The sequence below is a fragment of the Apodemus sylvaticus genome, chromosome 7, assembly GCF_947179515.1.
Source record: "Apodemus sylvaticus chromosome 7, mApoSyl1.1, whole genome shotgun sequence".
In the NCBI taxonomy this organism is placed as follows: domain Eukaryota; kingdom Metazoa; phylum Chordata; class Mammalia; order Rodentia; family Muridae; genus Apodemus; species Apodemus sylvaticus.
Window position 1 is genome coordinate 113,550,911 of NC_067478.1, and position 21,254 is coordinate 113,572,164.

The 21,254-nt window shown below is 39.8% G+C and overlaps 2 protein-coding genes across 2 annotated transcripts in view; both read left to right on the forward strand.

Annotated features, from left to right (window-relative positions):
- LOC127689388 (zinc finger protein 39-like) overlaps positions 1 to 21,254 on the forward strand; it is a 236,606-nt gene that overhangs the window by 147,974 nt on the left and 67,378 nt on the right. The window contains exon 2 of the mRNA XM_052189038.1: positions 7,194 to 7,286. The gene's annotated coding sequence lies outside the window, so the exon portion shown is untranslated. The remainder of the gene's footprint in view (positions 1 to 7,193; positions 7,287 to 21,254) is intronic.
- LOC127689387 (uncharacterized) overlaps positions 1 to 21,254 on the forward strand; it is a 488,686-nt gene that overhangs the window by 73,743 nt on the left and 393,689 nt on the right. The window lies entirely within an intron of this gene.

Genomic DNA, 21,254 nt, shown 5'->3' on the forward strand with positions numbered 1-21,254 from the left:
GCCATGAGTAATGACTGTGAATGTATTATGGGTTCATTGTCAATGTGTCTTTGTTGCACTCTTTTGTAGATGGGTCTTTTTTGTTTCTTTTTTTTTAATTTATTTTACTTGAATTGGTGTTTTGACTGTATGTATGTCTATGTGAGGGTGCCAGATCCCCAGGAACTACAGTTACAGAGAGTTGTGACCAACTAGGGGTGCTGGGAATTGAACATGTGTCCTTTGGAAGAGCAGCCATGCTCTTTATCATTGAGCTATTTCTCTAGCCCCAGGGACTGTTTTCTTATGTTGTTGTTGCTGTTGTTGTTGTTGTTGTTGTTCTCCTCCTCCTCCTCCTCCTCCTCCTCCTCCTCCTCCTCCTCCTCCCTCCTCCTTCCTCCTCCTCCTCCTCCTCCTCCTTCTTTTCTTCTTCAGCTAATTGCACTGTGTTTTGAGTGAGAATCTAGGACCAAGCCATGAATATCCTCTCACTCTCAGGACTCTATATGATTCTCCTCTCAAGTGTATCCCAGTATCCTCTTCGTGTTTCCAAGGGTAAAAGCAAACCCAGGAACTTACAAACATCATGAATGACTATGTGATGAGTTATTTATTCCCTACTTTAAGATATGTTGTTATTTTGTTTGTATTCATAATCTGACCATCAGTAAGATCTGCCTAAATTTACAGAGAGAAGTATACTTTAATTCCTATTAGTAGTAATACAGCAACATTTAATAAATTATAGTTTTCCTTATTGCTACAAATTATTAATTTCTCCCATATTTCAAATTTTTTGGCAACCATCATTTCCACCATGGGGCTTTGCCCCTTAAGGAACTGGATGAAATCATGATTAAGTTGGTTCTTAGTACCTGGTACTCCTGCCCTCCATACACATCCAGTGCATAATGAAGAGGCTGGCAAGGGCATACATGGTGGACACTTGTAGAAGGCAAGGTGCTGGGATGGGCGTGCCCTGTGCACACTGATTTGGTCATTTATTCCCATTAGGCACCTGTGCCAGTTCTTTGTTAAAAGCCTAGTCCAGGTCCATGCTCCATGTATCTTCATTCTGCTTTCTGGCTCTTGCAAGTCTCTTAGTTGATATTCTCTTTCTCTAGCAAATGCCTACGTTTGCACTTGGCCATCTTCTTTCACTTATGTCAGCCTAATACTCAGAGGCCTCCGTTCCATTTCCTCTGTGTGTTCGTGCTTGTTGGGACTCCAGCGAAGGGTCTCACAAGCATAAAGCGTTTCCCTGTTACTGAACCACACCCTTAAGCATCCCCTATTACCTACTACACCCTGCACTGTCCCTTTTCTGCCCCCCTCCTCCTTCCTGATCTTTCTTTTTTCTAATTGTGGCCTTTAGTACAGGAAAGGGTGCCGGAGTAAATTCTTTAAAAACTACATACTTAGAGTTCACCAAAATCCATTACCCAGCAGTCTCCCACATCAGCTGCCTTGTTTCATGGAGTCTAACTAGGTCAATCCCACTTCCCTCAGTAAGGAGAACATGTTTTGGAGCTTGTGTCCTTTTACTAAACACTCTGTTGAATCCTTGCAGGGAAGCAATTATATTTCCTGCTCAGCAAATCCTACCTGTTTATTTATTTTCCCTAATTGATACTTGAAATTTTAGCATCCTTTCTCATTTTTGTCTTCTGATTGTAGAGAGCAAGCAGAGAGAAAGATTCAGAAAGGGCTAGTGAATATAATGCACAAGGATATGGTGTGGTGATCTATTTCCTCTAACTGGTTGCAAATTCCTGAAGTTTTCCTCACTTCTAAAAATAGTGCCACCAGCTTGGAACCAAGCATCTCAGTCTTGACTCTGCAGAGGATCATTCATATTCAAACCTTGGATCAGTGCCATCCTGAAAATGTGACAACTTAACATAGTTCATGATCTCTGGATCTGTGTTAGGGATTCTTTGCTGGTTGGCGTCTCTACAGTGATCTAGTGGTTGGAGTAGGTCATTGAAAGCAGAGCAGGGTGATATCCAAGAGCTCAAGGTTGCTGCAGTGGTCTGTGACAGAAGGTTCCATGGGCCTAGGAAAAAGGGTTCTTTCTTAGGGATTTTCCATGTGCTTTACCAAAGTTGTCTCATTATAGTTGAATTTCCTACCCAGTGCTTGGCTTCCTTTTTTTTTTTTTTAAGATTTGTTTTTTATTTTATGCAAGGACACTGTAACTGTCTTTAGACAGGGTGCCAGTTCTCATTTCAGATGGTTGTGAGCCATCATGTGGTTGCTGGGATTTGAACTCAGGACCTTCAGAAGAGCAGTCAGTGTTCTAAACCACTGAGCCATCTCGCCAACCCATGGCTTCCTGATGATGGTGTGTGACTTCTGGAAGCCTTGTCTGTGAGTATCCCAGATGGTAACTTTGCCATGTTTGCTCACTGACCAAACCATGTGCTAAGGGCAAGGTTTAAGCCCAGTGTCCACCAATGATGGAGGAATTGCCCAGGCCTTCTGGCCCACTCTCAGAAGTCACTGTTCAGTGTTTCTCTCAAGCTCGTGTCAGTGTTGTTCATGAATACACTTATTAGTATATTAATAGCTCAAAGCTTATTTCAAAGGATAGTATTTAATTTTTGAATATTGAGTCAATCCTTAACTCTTATTTTGATATTGGTTTATTATTTATAGACCTATGAGTATATATGGGGTTTTATTTTGGGTGGATGGTCAACATAATGGTTTGCTTTGATGATTATTCTGTTTCATCTTTAATAATAACAAGATTTTGTTGTTAAGATCTACCTTAGTCCTTTCTTTGTAGCCTATGTCCCAATTCCTTTGATTTCTGCCTGGGAATAGAACTCAGGAACAGAATATTTCTGACCCTTAACTGCTGAGCAGAGTATGTGGGTTGTGAGAATGTGTGTGTGTGTGTGTGTGTACGTGTGTGTGTGTGTACTCTGTATTACTAACTTTTAAATTTGAATTTCATTGATTTATTCTTTGAATCTTATCATTTTCTTATTCTATTGTTGTTTTCAGTTTGTTTTTGTTTTTCTTCTCTGCACAGGTCCAAGCAAAGTCAGCTTATTCTTCTAGTTCTTGATTCCATGGCGTCAGCTTCCCTCTTCTAGCACTTTATGCTGTGTTCTACAATTTTTTATCTTATTAATTTTTAAAAATTCAGTTCAAAATATTCTTTGTGTGTGTGTGTGTGTGTGTGTGTGTGTGTGTGTGTTCAAGCACACATTCCTATGTGAGTACAAATCAGCAGAGCATGTGAGTCCCAAGGATAGAACTTAGTGTATCAAATTGGTGGTAAGCATCTTCAGCTGTTGAGCCACTATGCCAGATATCCAGGACAAAATATTCTAAAACTTTTACTTATAGAGTTTTTTTTAAATCCATGCCTTATTCATGAGTAAGTTGTTTAACCTTATTTCATATTGGAGAGTGTTTACCTGTGAAATATGAATTTCACAAGTATTTTCCAGTTTTTGTATGCTGTGTGTTTTTTCCTTTCTGTTATGTCTGGAAACACCCCCGTGTCTGTCTTAGTCTCTTTTATGTCCTCTATGTACCCTACAAGCCTTTTTAGTTTTTCTAGGGGATGGATTTCGAAATCCAGATCTACTCAGTTTACATACTTCTTGTGCTTTGACTTCTTTACATTGCACTATGATTTTGGAATCAGTATGTCTTACAAATAAACATAGAGCAGTTGTTTGTATGCATCAAAGACATAATGAAATGTCAGAGTACATGCTTTTAATTTGTAAGGAATACCAACAGACATATGAAATTTCCTGTTGAAATTATTCTAGATATGTAAATACAAGAATCAGTCGCTACACAATAAGTTCCTGCAATTTAAGAAATATTTAATGATTTAAATTATAGGAGTGCTCTGTGTGCATGCCAGAAGACAGCATTAGTTCCTTTTATAGATGATTGTGAGCTACTGTGTGGATTCTGGGAATGGAACTCAGGACCTCGGGAAGAGCAGGCAGTTGTCTTGAGTGCTGAGCAATCTCTGTAGGCCAAGTTCTTTCAATTTTATGATATAGTGATTAACAATACAGGTTCATTCACCTATATATGTTTTTTTCTACTTTTCTATTTTATAGTTTTCAAACTTAATGCCTTACACTTCAGAGGCTTAGGGCTTTTCAGGTCCACCGCAGCTCTGGGAAAATGTTGTTTTTGCTTTTCTCTGTGTCTGCAGGCTCCTCAGGCCAGCACATGTCTCTGTCAGCTAGCTCCTTTCCACTGGCTTGGTCTCGTAGGCTGAATTTGCAGGTTCGGGACTGAGCCACTGTTTGTCCTTTTGTGAGAGTTGAGCCTCATAACTGCAGGTCCCAGCTTTGATCTGAGCCAATTGGCCCTGTCTCTGGATGCCTATGGGGCATGCCTGAGGTTCAGGCTTCCCCCTCGATGTCCTCTGCTCACAGGCCTCTGCTTGTTCTCTCTTAAAGGGATTTATCCTCCTCCCTGGCTGGGAAACTGCATCCAGCTCTGGAAAGTGCTTGTTTCCTGCCTTTCCACTTGGGCCTTTTTCTAATACGTGAATCTTTCGTCTAATCTTGGATTCTGTGCCTGACATTGGATGCCATTTGTAACCATGGGCTTTTCCATTCTTGTCCAGTTCCAGAAACCTTTCCAGGACCAGGGCCTTCTCCTTCCTTCTTCTTGGTAATGATTTGATATGTGAATTGCATCTTGTGTATTCAGAGGTTTTGGGCTAATATCCTCTTATCAGTGACTGCATTCCATGTGTGTTCTTTTGTGATTGGGTTACTTCAGTTAGGATGATATTTTCCAGTTCCAACCATTTGCCTAAGAATTTCATGAGTTCATTGTTTTTAATAGCTGAGTAGTATTCCATTGTGTAAATATACCACATTTTCTGTATCCATTCCTCCGTTGAGGGACATCTGGGTTCTTTCCATCTTCTGGCTATTATAAATAAGGCTGCTGTGAACATAGTGGAGCATATGTCCTTATTGCATGCCAGGGAATCCTCTGGGTATATGTCCAGGAGTGCTATGACAGGGTCCTCCAGAAGTGTCATGCCAAGTTTTCTGAGGAACCGCCAGACTGATTTCCAGAGTGGTTGTACCAGCTCGCAATCCCACCAGCAGTGGAGGACTGTTCCTCTTTCTCCACATGCCATTATTTCTAATAAACGCATAATGGCAGAATCAGCCCACTTGTTGAATAAACAGAGAAGTCATTTTGGAATCATCCTTAATAACTTCTGCAGTTTCTATATGGAAAACAACATTTTTGCATATTTAGAGTTAGTTACTATATTAAGAGATTCTTGAAAATTTTATTATTTCATAAGTATTTTATACGATTCTGATTTTATCCTGATTCACAAGGATTTTTTAACCACTTTACTTATATCTTCTGACTTATATCCTGTCTTTCCTGAATTATTTGCATCAGTGTAAACTGTAAGTGCTCCAGAAATTGGAATCATTTTTATTATACAAGCGAAAATCCAATTAGTTATTTTGTTTTGTTTTTTGTTTTTATTTTATTTTATTTTATTTTTTTTACGAATTGAAGCCACTTGCTTTTTTGGTATTTGTTCTTAATTTCTTCTAAAAATTATTGCAGGCTCTTTGCCAAAGTTCATCTTGTGAGCATAGTAAGGCAGTCTCAACATTGGTAAAAGTTGCCATAATTCAGGTGGATCCATTCCAGAGAGTTGACAAAGTCACAATTTTCCCTTTAGAATCAATTTAGAAACCTTTTCTATATAGGTTTTTAATTTTTTACTCTGTTTGTATACTAAAAATATCTATCCTAAGATTAAAATCTTCTCTCTGTGTAAGAATTCCTGTGGGAGAATGAGTAGAAGGGAAGACAGCCAGGATGTAGGTGATCTGTGGGTAATGATCTAGATGTGTGTTCTGTAGTTTCTTCTCTGTCAGAGCCAACTCTTTTTCAGCCTCCGCTGATAATATTTTGGGTTATTTAAGTCTTTATCATCTTTTAAGGGATGAAATAACATACTTTATGAGTTTACAAATGCAAATAGGCCAGACTTTTTAATGCAACTCTTACCTAATATTTTTATAATTGTTTCATCATGGTTCCTGTTGTGTGTTGTTTATTATTGTAACAAAAGAGCCTTTTATTAGACAAAAGGGGGAAATGTAGACATAATGTTTCTGTACACTGTGTCAAGTTTACCCTTGTGCAATTCAAATGCAGATTTCTCTGCCCTCATATCTTGTTTCAATCATGACACAGCACAAAAATGCTTATACTAAGAATGTCCTGTGTCAAGTTTCTGTAAACAATTCTTACCATTTATTCTCTGCCTGACAATAAATGATGACCACCCAATGGCTGGACAGAATAGAGAATAGTGGCACATCAGCGATTAAGGTGCAGATTTAAAGAAATACTGATTTTTCTGTGTGATTATTGAGAAATAGCATAAAGTAAAGTAATACAGCCACTGGATTAATTCACAGATGTTATTTATATTAAAGATAATTCATATACACAAGAGAATGGGAATTATTATTGCACAACCCATACAACATGACATTAGTCAGGCTGCCTCAAACTCCTAGGAGCTAGAGCGAGGCGAGGGTATGTTTATGTTGACATGCAGTCCTATTTGATTAAGGCCTGATTACCCGAGTAGTCTGGGTTCTCTTACACCAACAGTGAAGGCTTTAATTTTAATATTATCAGGTTGCAAATAATTAATTAATTGCTTCAGGATTTTTTTATTTACCTTTTTTATACTACGTAAACAAGGTATATTATAATGTATAATACACATGAGAGCCTTCCACCCCTTAAGAGAAGCTTGTCTTCAGTTTCCTTTTTACAAGCTTAGAATAAATTGATTGAGGAGAAATGTGCTGTTACAGGCGTTGGTGTCACTTGAGGATGTCACTGTGAAGTTCACCTGGGAAGAGTGGCAAAATCTCAATAATGCTCAGAAGATGCTATACAGGAATGTGATGCTGGAGACATATAGTAGCCTGCTGTCACTGGGTAAGACTCAGGAGCAAGCAACTTCCATGCAGTAAATATATGGGCACTTGTAAGGTTGAGGGCTAATGTTCTAGCCTCTGTATGATTATTCACTGCTCTCTAGTGAAAGGTCCACATTTGTATTTTTGTTGCCTAGATCTTAAAACCTGGATTTGTCTTTCTTCAAAGAACCTTATTAGCAAAATGTTTCCAAGTCCTATATTATTTCCTATTAACAGGGCAATGCATCCCTAAACCTGAGTTGATCTTCAAATTGGAAGAGGGAGAGGAGCCATGGACAGCAGAAGAACCTGCAAACAAGACTCTGCCAGGTTGGTTGTTGGTCCATGTGGATGGGAGACCTTGTATAACAAAAGTTGGCCATATCTTCAGTTTATCCCCCAGTTCCATATCTGAGGGCTCAAACGTGTTTGTTATGTAGTCTGCATGGACAGTTCTCTTGCATATGTTCCTGTATTTCAATTTGATGAAATAGTTTAGACCCTCCCCCAGCCCCCCATCTAACCTCTGACTTCTGTAATTTGATGTTTTTTCTGGTACTTCTTCTTTTTCATAGTTTCAATTGCCACTTGCACTCCAGGCTCATGGGGATTTTGTTTTCAGACATATTTCATGTGCTTGATTTTGTTTTAGCACATTCTAATGACGCAGATTGCAAGTGCTGGTTCTTATATATATTTTATGTAAGTAAAAATGTAAAAGTAGCCAGGTGGTGGTGGCACATAGCCTTAATCCAAGTACTTGGGAGGCAGAGGCAGGTAGATTTCTGAGTTCAAGGCCAGCCTGGTCTACAGAGTGAGTTCCAGGACAGCCAGGGCTATGCAGTGAAACCCTGTCTTGGAAAGAAAAAAATGTAAAAGTAATGTCCTTACTTCATGGAATTAATTTCAACAAAGACAAATAAGTTTATTTATACTGAGGAGTCACAAACAAGTATATGTAATGTTGAACCAGAGGATAATAAGTAACAGAGGTGTTTAAGGTCATAGAGTATTTCAATTACGAAGTTGATGAGATAATACAGAAACAAATTTAGAAGTTAGGCTGTGAGCTATGGTGTAAGAAGTCATAAGGAGAACCCATAGGAAGGGGTGTTTTTAATTGAGAAAGAAATCAAGAGCTTTTTTGTTACAAGGAGAAGTGAGATGGGTCTTTCTTTCTTTCTTTCCTTTCTTTTCTTTCTTTTTTGGTTTTTTGAGGCAGGGTTTCCAGGCTGGCCTGAAAGCCAGAAATTCACCTGCCTCTGCCTCCCAAGTGCTGGGCTTTTTCCCCCCTAAATTCTCTGTTTACATTCCAAATGCTTTCCCCTTTCCTTGTTCCCCACTCCCCATATGTCCCATAAGCCCTCTTATCTTCACCTATTCTCCAATCACCTCTCTCCCTTTCTCTGTCCTGGTACTCCCCTACAATGCTGGATCAAGAAGAACTCTCAACCCTGAACACCTATGTTCCAAATGCAAGGGCACCCTCATTTATAAAATAATCTTTACTAAAGCTCAAAGCACACATTGCACCTAACACAATAATTGTGGGTGACTTCAACACTCCACTCTCCTCAATGGATCGATCAGGAAAGCAGAAACTAAACAGGGACACAGTGAAACTAATTGAAGCTTTGGACCAATTAGATTTAACAGATATATAGAGAACATTTCATCCTAAAGCAAAAGAATATACCTTTTTCTCAGCGCCTCATGGTACCTTCTCCAAAATCGATCATAAGTGGGCACAAGACAGACCTTAACAATTTTTTTTTATTTATTATATGGAAGTACACTTCAGACAGCCTAGAAGAGGGCATTGTATCTGATTATAGGTGGTTGTGAGTCACCATGTGGTTTCTGGGATTTACACTCAGGACTTTCAGAAAAGCAGTCAGTGCTCTTAACTAGTGAGCCATCTCTCCAGCCCCAAGAGACAAGTTTTCAAGTTGAAGAACTCAAGCTTCTTCTTCTTCTTTTTTTTTTGGATGAGGGTTATAGTTTAAATGTAGCACTTGTTTAATTTTTCTTCTCTCATTCTAAAGCAACAAAGATAATGAGGAATTGTAGAAGCTACTTTTTATAAAACTAAGAGAAGTCAAGTCTCTGAAATGTGCCAACATCCTTGAGAATTGATGAATTACTAGAAGCTGGTGCGTGTATCACCACTTTGGAGGCAAATGTTAGGGCTTATCATTATCACAAGTAGCCACATATTTTAGAGATGTACAGCATACATGTTTTTCCAGAGTGGTAAACAGGAGTTTACTTGCATTTATTTTGGTTCTGAAAAGAACAGGACATGTTGTTCAATTGAGCCCTCAAACTGGAATGTTTTGGGTGGAAGTGGAGGCAAATGTTAGGGCTTATCATTATCACAAGTAGCCACATATTTTAGAGATGTACAGCATACATGTTTTTCCAGAGTGGTAAGCAGGAGTTTACTTGCATTTATTTTGGTTCTGAAAAGACCAGGACATGTTGTTCAATTGAGCCCTCAAACTGGAATGTTTTGGGTGGAAGTAGAAAGGAAGAAATTTCAGGTTTGAAATATGCACAGTCTGTTGTCATTTGTAATAACTCTAAGCATACAAGATGCAAATTAGTGGCCATAATGGAAGCTTCAGGCTAGGAAGTAGCCTATCAGAGTTTGCTCATAATCTGAAAAGAGGATGTCCTAGAAATTATTGCCTTTTAGACCAGAATAAAAGAATGGCATAAAGAAAAGCTCATCACTATCATATATTAAAGTATACATTTGACTTGAACCTTGTAAAAAATGTAACCATTCTCTGAGTGGAAAACTATATCTATCAATTGGTAGATATTTTAACAAAATACTTTTTCACGAAAATAAAATGAAGCAATACTTTACTAATACCGTAATACTAGGAAACTTATCAGTGTATTTCAGTGTGTTAAATTAAAGGAGTAAACTAAAATTTATAAGCTAATACTATGATTTTAATAACAGTATGTGTTAGTAGGCTAGAAATTGTTTTTTCATAAACATGAGAGTCCCATTAGAAGCTCTTAAAAATTATTCATAGAAAGTTATTTTATTTGTTAGTTTGTTTCTTTGTTTGTTTGTATTTTTAGACTTCTACAATGTTGATGCCATAATTGAGACTAACCAGAAGAATCAAGAGAGACCTTTGTGGCAAGTTACCTCCAGTGGCCACAATAAAGCAACTGAGGGAGCAGAGGAATTAGAAAACACTTTTTATTTATACTCCATGAATATTTCAAGTTCTGTTGTAAGTAATAGAAACTGTTCTGGAGTGAAGCATGAGGAGTTGGATGGATATATGAATACACATCTCTCTTTGGAGCCTCATGGATTGTGTGCTGGAGAGCAATATAATGGCTGTTTTGTAGCAGGGAAACCCATTGGATATCCTTATTGGTTGGGTCAGCATTCCAAGATTCCAACTTCACAGCAGGGTTTTGAATATAATAGAGAAGGGAAAGATACAAAGGAGGGAAAACTATTGAAAAAAATTACTCCATCTAAGAGACTTCAAATGGGACTGACTTCATGTAAGCATAATGTGTGTGAGCAAGTTTCTGTTCAGTAAGATTTCATGACTAAGATAGGGAAGGCAACTTTTAGTAAGAAGTGTAGCCCCACTAAACACCAAGCAACAAACTCAGTGAGAAAATCTTATAAATGCCTTGAAAGTAAGAAAACCTTTACCAGTGAATTAGACCTTATAGTTCATCAGAGGACACATAACTAGAAAAAAGCCTGTGTATGTATTCAGTGTGAGAAACCCTTTAGCACTTACAAGAGAGGAAGGAACTTAGTCTGGTTTGGAGCTAGTGACAGAGGGGTGGAAGAAGAGAGAGGTCTTCTTCAGGAGTTTTAGTGTTAAGGCTCTTTTTAGGTGAAGACCTTCCCTGAGGTGATCATTAATGAAGAAGCTCTCTGAGATGATCTTAGCTTGTTTTTATTGCTTTATTGGGGGTGGATGTGAACACAGAGGCTTTATTCTGGGTGAACGAGGGATTATGCAATGTTGGGGAAGGGTGTGAGAATATCCAGGAAGGGAAGGTCATTGGCTGAAGGCTAAGGTTATTGAGATGCCTCATTAGTATGGAGAGGTGGTCCAGGTGCTGTGCTATGTGGCAAGCACCAATCCCTAACACTATTGATGTTACTCTTACACTTGCAGACAGGAGCAAGTCGTCCTCTGAGAGGCTCCACTGAGCAACTGACTCAGACAGAAACAGACACCCACAGTCCAAGAGTGGATGGAGCTTGAGGATGCTTATGGAAAAATAAGAGGAATGATTCTGGGGCCTGAAGGGGATAGGAACTCCACAGGAAGACCAACAGAGGCAACTAACCTGGACCCTTGGGGTCCTCAGAGTCTGAACCATCAACCAGAGAATATACACAGGCTGGACCTAGGCCTCTCCACTCATATGCAGCAGATGAGTAGCTTGGTCTTCATGTGGGTCCCAAAAACCTGGAGCAGTGGCTATCCCAAAAGCTGTTGCCTGTACTCTGGATATGTTGTTCTACGCTGGGATGCCTTGTCTGGCCTCAGTGGGAGAAGAAGTGCCTAGCTGTGCAGAGACTTGAAGTGCCAGAGTTTGGGGAGGTATACCCAAGGGTCTCCCACCCACTCATAGGAGAATAGGATGACGTGATGGGGGAAGGATTGTGGGAGGAGGTGACCTGGAAGAGGGTGGTGAGTGGGATGTAAAGTGCATAAGTTAAAAAATTAAGAAAAAAAGCAAACAAAAGAAACCGATCATTGGCATACATCACAAAATGTGTACAAAGAAATAATACTGGGTAGCAGAGTAATTACATGTGCTGAGAGACTATTTTCTTATCTCTGGAAATAGGTTGCAACTTTCAGCCTTTGCTTGTGGCCATCAGAAATTAAATGCACTCTGCTGGGAGACTCGGAACACAAGTTGTGAGTAGTACTAGACTCAGCAGCCTGAAAAATAGCAGGTAGTGGTTTTCAGTTTCTTTGTCATGTCAGAGCAAAATGCTCATGACCCTAAGGACATCTTTGTAAACGTTGGTAGGAGAAAGTTACTGCAAGTTAAGAATTGTTTGATGAAAACAGGTCTTTAACCTTTATCTCTGTGCCATGTATCTGGTGCATTAGTGAGAAATAAATGTGTAATGTTTAATTTTCCCAACTGTGATCTGTTTTCATCATATTACCAAGAGCTCATTATTGGTAATTCATTTTATGAATACAGAGAATCTTTCAGAGATGAGTGAGTAGCCCCCTTTCAGCATATTCATACAGAAGAGAAGCTTCCCTTGATTCCAAGGTTAATTGTAGAAAAATCAAATGTGGGAACAACCACAAGGAATCATTTTGGGGAATGCTTTTCATCATGTGAATGTATCTCATTGAAAAAGAAGTAGATGTCAAATGATTTTATAGTATTTCCAGTCTTATATAAAATTATAGTACATATAAACATACCAACTCATGCATTATCCATGAGTACACAGGCAATGTTAAATACAACTTTAATATCAAATATTTGAGTATTTATTAGATATGAACCCATGGAGTGATAGTACTCTGTGAGGATCTGTGATAGCATTTTCTTTTTTAGGTTGAAAATCCAAGATCAGGTAGTGTCTTCATTTTAGCTTCTTCTGTGGGCCTACTTGGCTGTTTTACAACACATTAGAGTGTCAGAAGGGGACCAAGCTAAGTTCAGAAACACAAAAATGTGCTCTGTGCTGCATTAAAAATAATACAAGGGCTGGAGAGATGGCTTAGTGGTTAAGAGCACTGACTTCTCTTCCAGAGGTCCTAAGTTCCACAGCAACCACATGGTAGCTCACAGTGATCTGTAATGAGATTTGATGCTCTATTCTGGTGTTTCTGAAGACAGCTATAGTGTACTCACATAAAATAAATAAATACATTTAGAAAAATACAAAATTTTGGGAGTAACCACAAGATTAGCAGTACTCTCTTTTGTGGCATTTTCTTTTGTTCTGGTTACAACCTTGGTTTCCTCACCATGAGGTAGTAGGGATCCCCTCACCTTCAACTTTTACCACACAATTGGCCAAGTTTTACTTAGCCTATGAACCTTTTGAAAGGAATTTTCACAATAAACACATGATATACTCCATAGACACAAAGAAGCAAAATGAGAAGTAAGGCCCAAGCAAGGATGCTTGAATTTCATTTAGAAGGGGAAGATAAAATAGTCATAGGAGGCAGAGGGACAGGGGAACTGGCTAAGAGAGGGGATGCGGAGAGAAAAATGGAGGGGTTCATGATCAGGTATGGGAGATTCAAGAGAAAGAGAGAGATCCAGTAGCATGAATAGAAATCTACAGTTGGTTGGCATGGGGGTGGAAGGCATCTCTAGGACATGCCAGAGACCTGGGATGGGGGAGGCTCCCAGGAGTCATTGTGGGTAACCTTAGTTGAGATTCATAGCATTGGGAATATATAGGAGAGAGCCCGAAGACGCTGTCTCCTGTAGCTAAATAGGACCTCCAGTAGACGGATAAGGACACCAATCCACCTACATGCTTTTAACCCAAAATTTGTCTTGTTTACAGAAAGATAGAGGGGCAAAGATGGAGCAGAAATTGAGGACATTGCCTACCTGTAACCAGCCCAACTTAAGACCCATCCCTTGGGCAAACACTACCAATTAAACTCTGTTATGCATGCACACAGGAGCCTTCCATAACTGTCCTCTCCGAGGCTCCATCCAGTAGCTGACTGAAAGTGATGCAGGAACACAGAGCCAACATTAGACAGAGCTTGGGGACTCTTACTGAAGAGTTGGGGGAGGGGGATGATGGAAGGCCCTGACTGGGATAGGAACTCCACATGAAAACCAAGAGTCATCTAACCTGGACCACAGAGGTGCTCTCAGAAATTGAGCCACTAAGCAAAGGGCTTACACAGGCTAGACAGAGGCCCTCAGCATTTATGTAGCAGAAATGCAGCTCATTCTCCATTTGGGGCCTCCAACAAGTGGAGCTGGGGCTGTCCATAAAGCTGTAGCCTGGCTGTGAAATCCATTTCTCCAACAAAGGCTGATTTGTGCTTTTCCTTGCCGAGAGAGAGAGAGAGAGAGAGAGAGAGAGAGAGAGAGAGAGAGAGAGAGAGAGAGAGAGAAAGAGAGAGAGAGAGAGAGAGCCTAACCATGCAGAAATTTGTTGGGCCATGTAGGGGAATACGGAAGCGGACCCCACTTTCTCAGAGAAGAAAGGGAGGGGCATGGGTAGAGGGAGTCTCTGAGAGGAGGATCAGGACTGGGGACAGTGATAGGGATGTAAAGTGAATAAATTAATTAATGGAAAAAGTACTTGCAGGCAAATACAATGAGCTATAAAGTTAAATTGAGGTAACCCAGACACAGAAAAGCACACATAGCATTTTTTTCACTTGGATGTGGATTTTAACTGTTAATTTACAAGTGGCTATAAGCCACTTGTAAACATGAAGTATAATCTGTATGACTTCAGCAGTTACATATAGAGTAAGGGGATACATACTTAGTTACTTCAAGAAAAAGGAATTTGTAATAGGTAGTTATAGATGGGCACATGATGGGGCTTGAATGAAATCAAGTAGGGAAGGAACAGGAGGATAGGGAAAACTGAAAATATGGGGAGAGACAGCTAAAATTAAGGACTATTTGAATCATAGCATGGGAACCTACTACAGCAAAAGCTTCCTTCTGTATATACAGATATGAAGTGATCTAAATGAATGGGCTCCTAAATGATGGGGAGGCCTCCTCAACTGGACATCTCTTGTCACCAACTGAAGCTTCCAGCACTGAGAATGGCTTTCTTCTAATTGAGTTGTTTCCAAGGAGGTTCTATAGGAACCCCTAAACAACTCAGGATATTGTCAAAACTACATATTCTTCTCTCTTGCTCCTATCAAAACTAAGTCCAGTGCCCAGAGGTCAATATCTGATTCTCTATAATGTAAAGACAAAGGGGTATTACAAGGTTAGTCAGTTCAGCAGGCTGAATTACTGGTGCTCACTCAGTTGTGGGTGTCACTTGTGGACCCACTACACCTAGGTAAAGAAAGCAACTCATTCAGAACAATGAAAACCAGGATTCCAAAAATTCCTCTAGACCATCCTCTCTGAGAAGCCATTTAGAAATGCCAGGGGCCAGGTGTTTTAATTATTCTGCAATTAAATTTCTTCCAAGTAATGAACCAGAGTTGTACATTTCCATGAAATCTTTCTTTTCTTTATTTTTCTTCCTTCGTTCATTCCTTCGTTACTTCCTTCGTTCCTTCCTTCCTATATCTTTCTTTTTGTCTTTGTTTCTTTGTTTCTTTGTTTCCTTCTTTCTTCCTTCCTTCTCTCTTTTTCTCTCCTTTCTTTTTCTTCCTTTTTTTATTCTATATATTCTTTATTTACATTTCAAGTGATTTTTCCCTTTCCTGGATCCCCACTTCTTGAAAGTCCCATAAAACCTCTTCCCTACCCCTGTTCCCCAATCAAACCCTTCCCACTTCCCTCTTCTGGTATTCTCCTACACTGCTGCACTGAGCTTTTCCAGAACGTGGTGGGGGGGGCACTACCTTCTTCTTCTTGGGCACCATTTGATATGTGCATTGTGTCTTGGGTATTCCAAGCTTCTAGGCTAATATCCACTTATCAGTGAGTGCAGACCATGAGTGATCTTTTGAGCCTGTGTTGCCTCACTTAGGATGATGTTCTCCAGCTCCATCCATTTGTCTACGAATTTCATGAATTCATTGTTTCTAATGGCTTAATAGTACATTGTGTATATATACCACATTTTCTGTATCCATTCCTCCGTTGAGGGACATCTGGGTTCTTTTCAGCTTTTGGCTATTATAAATAGGGCTGCTATGAACATAGCATGTATCCTTATTACATGCTGGGGAATCCTCTGGGTATATGCCCAGGAGTGGTATAGCGGTGTCCTCTGGAAGTATCATTCCCAGTTTTCTAAGGAACCACCAGACTGACTTCCAGAGTGGTAGTACCAGCTTGCAACCCCACCAGCAGTGGAGGATTGTTCCTCTTTCTCCACATTCCTGCCAGCACTTGTTTTTTCCTGACTTTTTGATCTTAGCCATTCTGACTGGTGTGTGGTGAAATCTCAGGGTTGTTTTGATTTGCATTTTCCTGATGACTAAGGATGTTGAACATTTCTTTAGGTGCTTCTTAGCCATTCAATGTTCCTCAGGTGAAAATTCTTTGCTTAGCTCTGTACCCCATTTTTTTTGTTTGTTTTTTGTTTTTTTTTGTTTTTTTTTTTGGCAAAGTTAAAGCATTTATTAATAATGTCTCCTACATTCTTTTTTTTTATTTGATATATTTTTCCAACCTTTTCCATTTCCCTGTTCTGGTTTTGCCCTATACTGCTTCACTGAGTATTTCCAGAACAAGGGGCCACTCCTCCGTTCTTCTTCTTTTTTTTTTCCTCCATTCTTCTTGTACCTCATTTGATGTGTGGATTATGTTTTGGGTATTCCAGTTTTCTAGGTTAATATTCACTTATTAGTGAGTGCATACCATGATTCAACTTTTGAGTCTGGGTTACCTCACTTAGTATGATGTTCTCCAGCTCCATGCATTTGACTAAGAATTTCATGAATTCATTGTTTCTAATAGCTGAATAGTACTCCATTGTATATATACACCACATTTTTTGTATCCACTCTTCCCTTGAGGGATACCTGGATTCTTTCCAGCTTCTGGCAATTATAAATAGGGCTGCTATGAACATAGTGGAACATGTATCCTTATTACATGCTGGGGAATCTTTTGGGTATATGCCCAGAAGTGGTATAGCAGGAACTTCTGGAAGTGAGGTGCCCAGTTTTCTGAGGAACCACCCGACTGATTTCCAGAGTGGTTGTACCAATTTGCAACCCCACCAGCAGTGGAGGAGTGTTCCTCTTTCTCCACATCCTCGCCAACACCTGCTGTCTCCTGAATTTTTAATCTTAGCCATTCTGACTGGTGTAAGGTGAAATCTCAGGGTTGTTTTGATTTGCATTTCTTTAATGACTAATGATGTTGAGTATTTTTTAAGATGCTTCTCTGCCATCCGAAGTTCTTCAGGTGAGAATTCTTTGTTTAACTCTGTACTCCATTTTTTAATAGGGTTATTTGGTTTTCTGGAGTCTAACTTCTTGAGTTCTTTATATATATTGGATATTAGCCCTCTATCTGATGTAGGGTTGGTGAAGATCTTTTCCCAATTTGTTGGTTGCCAATTTGTCCTTTTGATGGTGTCCTTTGCCTTACAGAAACTTTGTAATTTTATGAGGTCCCACTTCTCAATTCTTGATCTTAGAGCATATGCTATTGGTGATCTGTTCAGAAACTTCCCCCCTGTACTGATGTCGTCAAGGGTCTTCCCCAGTTTCTTTTCTATTAGCTTCACAGTGTCTGGCTTTATGTGGAGGTCCTTGATCCATTTGGAGTTGAGCTTAGTACAAGGAGACAAGGATGGATCAATTCCCATTCTTCTGCATGCTGACCTCCAGTTGAACCAGCACCATTTGTTGAAAAGGCTATCTTTTTCCATTGGATGTTTTCAGCCTCTTTGTTGAGGATCAAGTGACCTTAGGTGTGTGGCTTCATTTCTGGATCTTCAATCCTGTTCCATTGATCCACCTGCCTGTCACTGTACCAATACCATGCAGTTTTTAACACTATTGCTCTGTAGTATTGCTTGAGGTCAGGGATACTGATACCCAAAAGATCTGTATGACAAGAACTTCAAGACTCTGAAGAAGGAAATGGAAGAAGACCTCAAAAAATGGAAAAACCTCCCATGCTCGTGGATCCGCAGGATTAATATAGTTAAAATGGCCATTTCGCCAAAAGCAATATACAGATTCAATGCAATACCCATCAAAATCTCAATTCAATTCTTCACAGAGTTAGAAAGAGCAATCCTCAAATTCATCTGGAATGACAAATAACCCAGGATAGCTACAACTATTCTCAACAATAAAAGAAATTCTGTACCCCATTTTTAAATGGGGATATTTGGCTCAACCAGAGTTGTACATTTCCATGAAAGCTTTCTTTTCTTTCTTTTTCTTCCTTCCTTCCTTCCTTCCTTCCTTCCTTCCTTCCTTCCTTCCTTCCTTCCTTCCTTCCTTCCTTCCTTCCTTCCTTCCTTCCTGTATCTTTCATTGTGTCTTTGTTTCTTTGATTATTTGTTTCTTTCTTTCTTCCTTCCTTCTATCTCTTTCTCTCCTTTCTTTTTCTTCCTTTCTAACCCATCTCCATTTTTTGGAGATAGGGTTTCTCTGTGTAGCCCTGGCTGATCTTCACTTCGCTTTGTCAACCAGGCTGTACTAGAACTGAGAGCTCTACTTGCCTCTGCCTCCAAAGTTCTCTAATGCTGCTTTATTTTCATTACATGGTTGTCACTATGTACCTTTAAAACTTTAGGAGGAGTGTTTCACCTAAGATTTTGGTAATAATAACAAATATTGGTAGAGCAGTTGGGACATACCTTTAATCCCAGGACTTTGGAGGCAGAGGCAAGTGGATGTGTTAATTTAAGGCCAGTTTACATAGCTGATTCCATTAAAACTTTAGAAGGGGTGGCTTAACCTATGATTTTGGCAGTAATAGCAAATGTTGGTAGAACATTGTGGTACAAACCTTTAATCCCAGGACTTGGGAGGCAGAGGCAAGTGGATGTGTTAATTTAAGGCCAGTTTACATAGCTGATTTCAGGATAGCAGGAGCTACATAAAAGAGAGCCTTTTTCAAACAAACAAACAAACAAACAAACAAACAACTCCCTAAAAACAACAAAAAAACAACACAACAACCAACCAATCAAAAATCATATGAAACAACTTAAAGATAAATAAAACCAAGACTTACATGCATTTTTATAAAAGTAGTATAACTCTCCCTAGGTTTTATGTTTTATACTTAAATAATATTGCCATCCAGTGGCATTTAATGTGAAAATTTATTTCAAAGGCCCCTGTACTAAGTAAACTTGGCCCATTGTGTGCTTGTGTTCATTTAAACATTTTTCCCAAACACAAACATTTACACATTCTCTGCCCCTCATGGAACCTGCTCTAAAATTGACCACATTCTTGGACACAAAGTCAGTCTCAACAGATACAGGAAAATTGAAATAATTCAGTGTATCCTATAAGGCCATCACAGAATAAATCTTGATATCAACAGCACAAGAAACAACAGAAAGCTCACAAACACATGGAAACTGCACAATTCACTACTGCATGAAGACAGAAGTAATGATATTAAAGACTCCATAGAATTGACTAGAAATGAATATACATCATACCCAAAATTATGGGACTGGATAAAGGGGGAAGTTTTAAAGGGCAAGGTCACAGCACCAAGTGCCCTCAAAAAACATCTAGAGTGAAGCTGAGTGGTGGGGTCTCACACCTTTAATCCCATCCCCATTGGGAAGCAGGTGGGTCTCTGAGCTCAAGGCCAAGCCTGGTCTGTGGATCCAATTCCAGGACAGTTAAGGCTACACAGAGAAATTCTGTCTCCAGAACATGAAAGCAGACGTAGAGAAAAACTTATACTAGCAACTTAATAGCACACCTAAAAGCTCTAGAACAAAAACAAGAAATCTAAAATGTACTACATGGCAAGAAATAAACTGAAGACTGAAACCAATAAAATAGAAACAAAGGGAAATATTCTTTAGTTCTTTGAGAAAATCAGTGAGATTGCAAATGCTTATTCAGATGAACTGACAGACACGAAGAGAACACCCAGATTAAAAAAATCAAAATGAATGAGGTTAGTGAGGTAATGGGTAAATCTCTAGGAAATGCCAGAGATTTGGGATGGGGAAGGCTCCCGGGAGTCAATGCAGGTGGCCTTGTCCTAGATGTCTATCAGTGGGGTCATTAAACCAGAAGAGGCCACCCTGAGTAGTCATGTGGCTTCCCCAGTAGAGGGAAAATATAGCAACACATATACATGGACCCCCCCCCCCCACACACACACACCACCCAATCCCACCACATCTACATAACTTTTAACTCAACAGTTTGTCCTGTCTAAAATAAATGCAGGGACAAAGGTAGAACAGAGGTTTAAGGAATGGCCAACCAACAACCTGATCAACTTGAAACCCATCCCATAGGCAAGCAACATTTACTGACACTATTAATGATACTCTGTTATGCTTGCAGATAGAAGCCTAGCATAACTGTCCTCTGAGGTGCTATACCCAGAAGCTGACTGAAACATATAAATACACAGAGGAGAAAAAATGGAAGGAGGTTGGGAATCTTATGGAAGCTAGCAGGACTGAAGGCCCTAAATAGGATAGGAACTTCACAGAGACCAACAGAGACAACAAACCTGGACCTTTGGAAGCTCTCATAGACTGAGCCACCAACCAAAGAGCATAGACGGTTGGAGGTCCCAGCACATGGGTAACAGATGTGCAGCACAGCCTCCATGTGGGTTCTCCAACAACTGGAGAGGGGGGCTGTCCCCGAAGACTGTCAGTAGAATCTGGTCCCCAACAGGACTGCCTTTTTTGGCTGCAGTAGGAGAGAATTCATCTAACCCTGCAGAGATTTGATATTTCAGGATTGGGTGATACCCAGGGATGGTCTTACGGTCTCAGAGGAGAAGGGGAAGGAGGATGGGATGGAGTGAGACTTTGTGTAGGGGACAGGGAGGAGGGCCAGTGTTTGGAATGTAGATAAAAAATGCTTTGATTTTCAGAGAATGCAATTTTCAGAATTGTCTCAAGGGGAAGAAACAAACTAATAAACTATATTTTCTTAGAACCTTTGTAAGCACTAGAGTCAGAAATACTTGCCAGGAAGGAAATAGCAAGCACTTCATGTTACAGTTCTGAGATGTGTAAGCCTGACATTTCTACTGAGGTTCTCAAATCCTGAAGAAGTCTTCAGAATGGTACATATATGTACTCTCGGTGGGCATGTACCTAGCTTTGTTTATGGAAGACTTGTTTTCTTTCTTTTCTTTTAAAAATAGTTTCTTCACTTTACATCCAATTCACTTCACCCCCCTTCCGGTCTCCCTCGCACATACCCTCCTTCCAACCTCCTTCAGCTTATCCTCTGAGAGGTGGAGGCCTTCCCTTCGCTATCCCCTTCCCTGGCACATCAAGTCACTTCAGGTCTAGGCACATCCTCTTCCACTGAAGCCAGACAAGGCAGCCCAGTTAGGTGAACAGGATGCTCAGTTTGGTAACAGATTCAGGGACAGCCCCTGCTCTAGATGTTTGGGGACCCACATTAAGACCAAGCTGAACATCTACAATATATG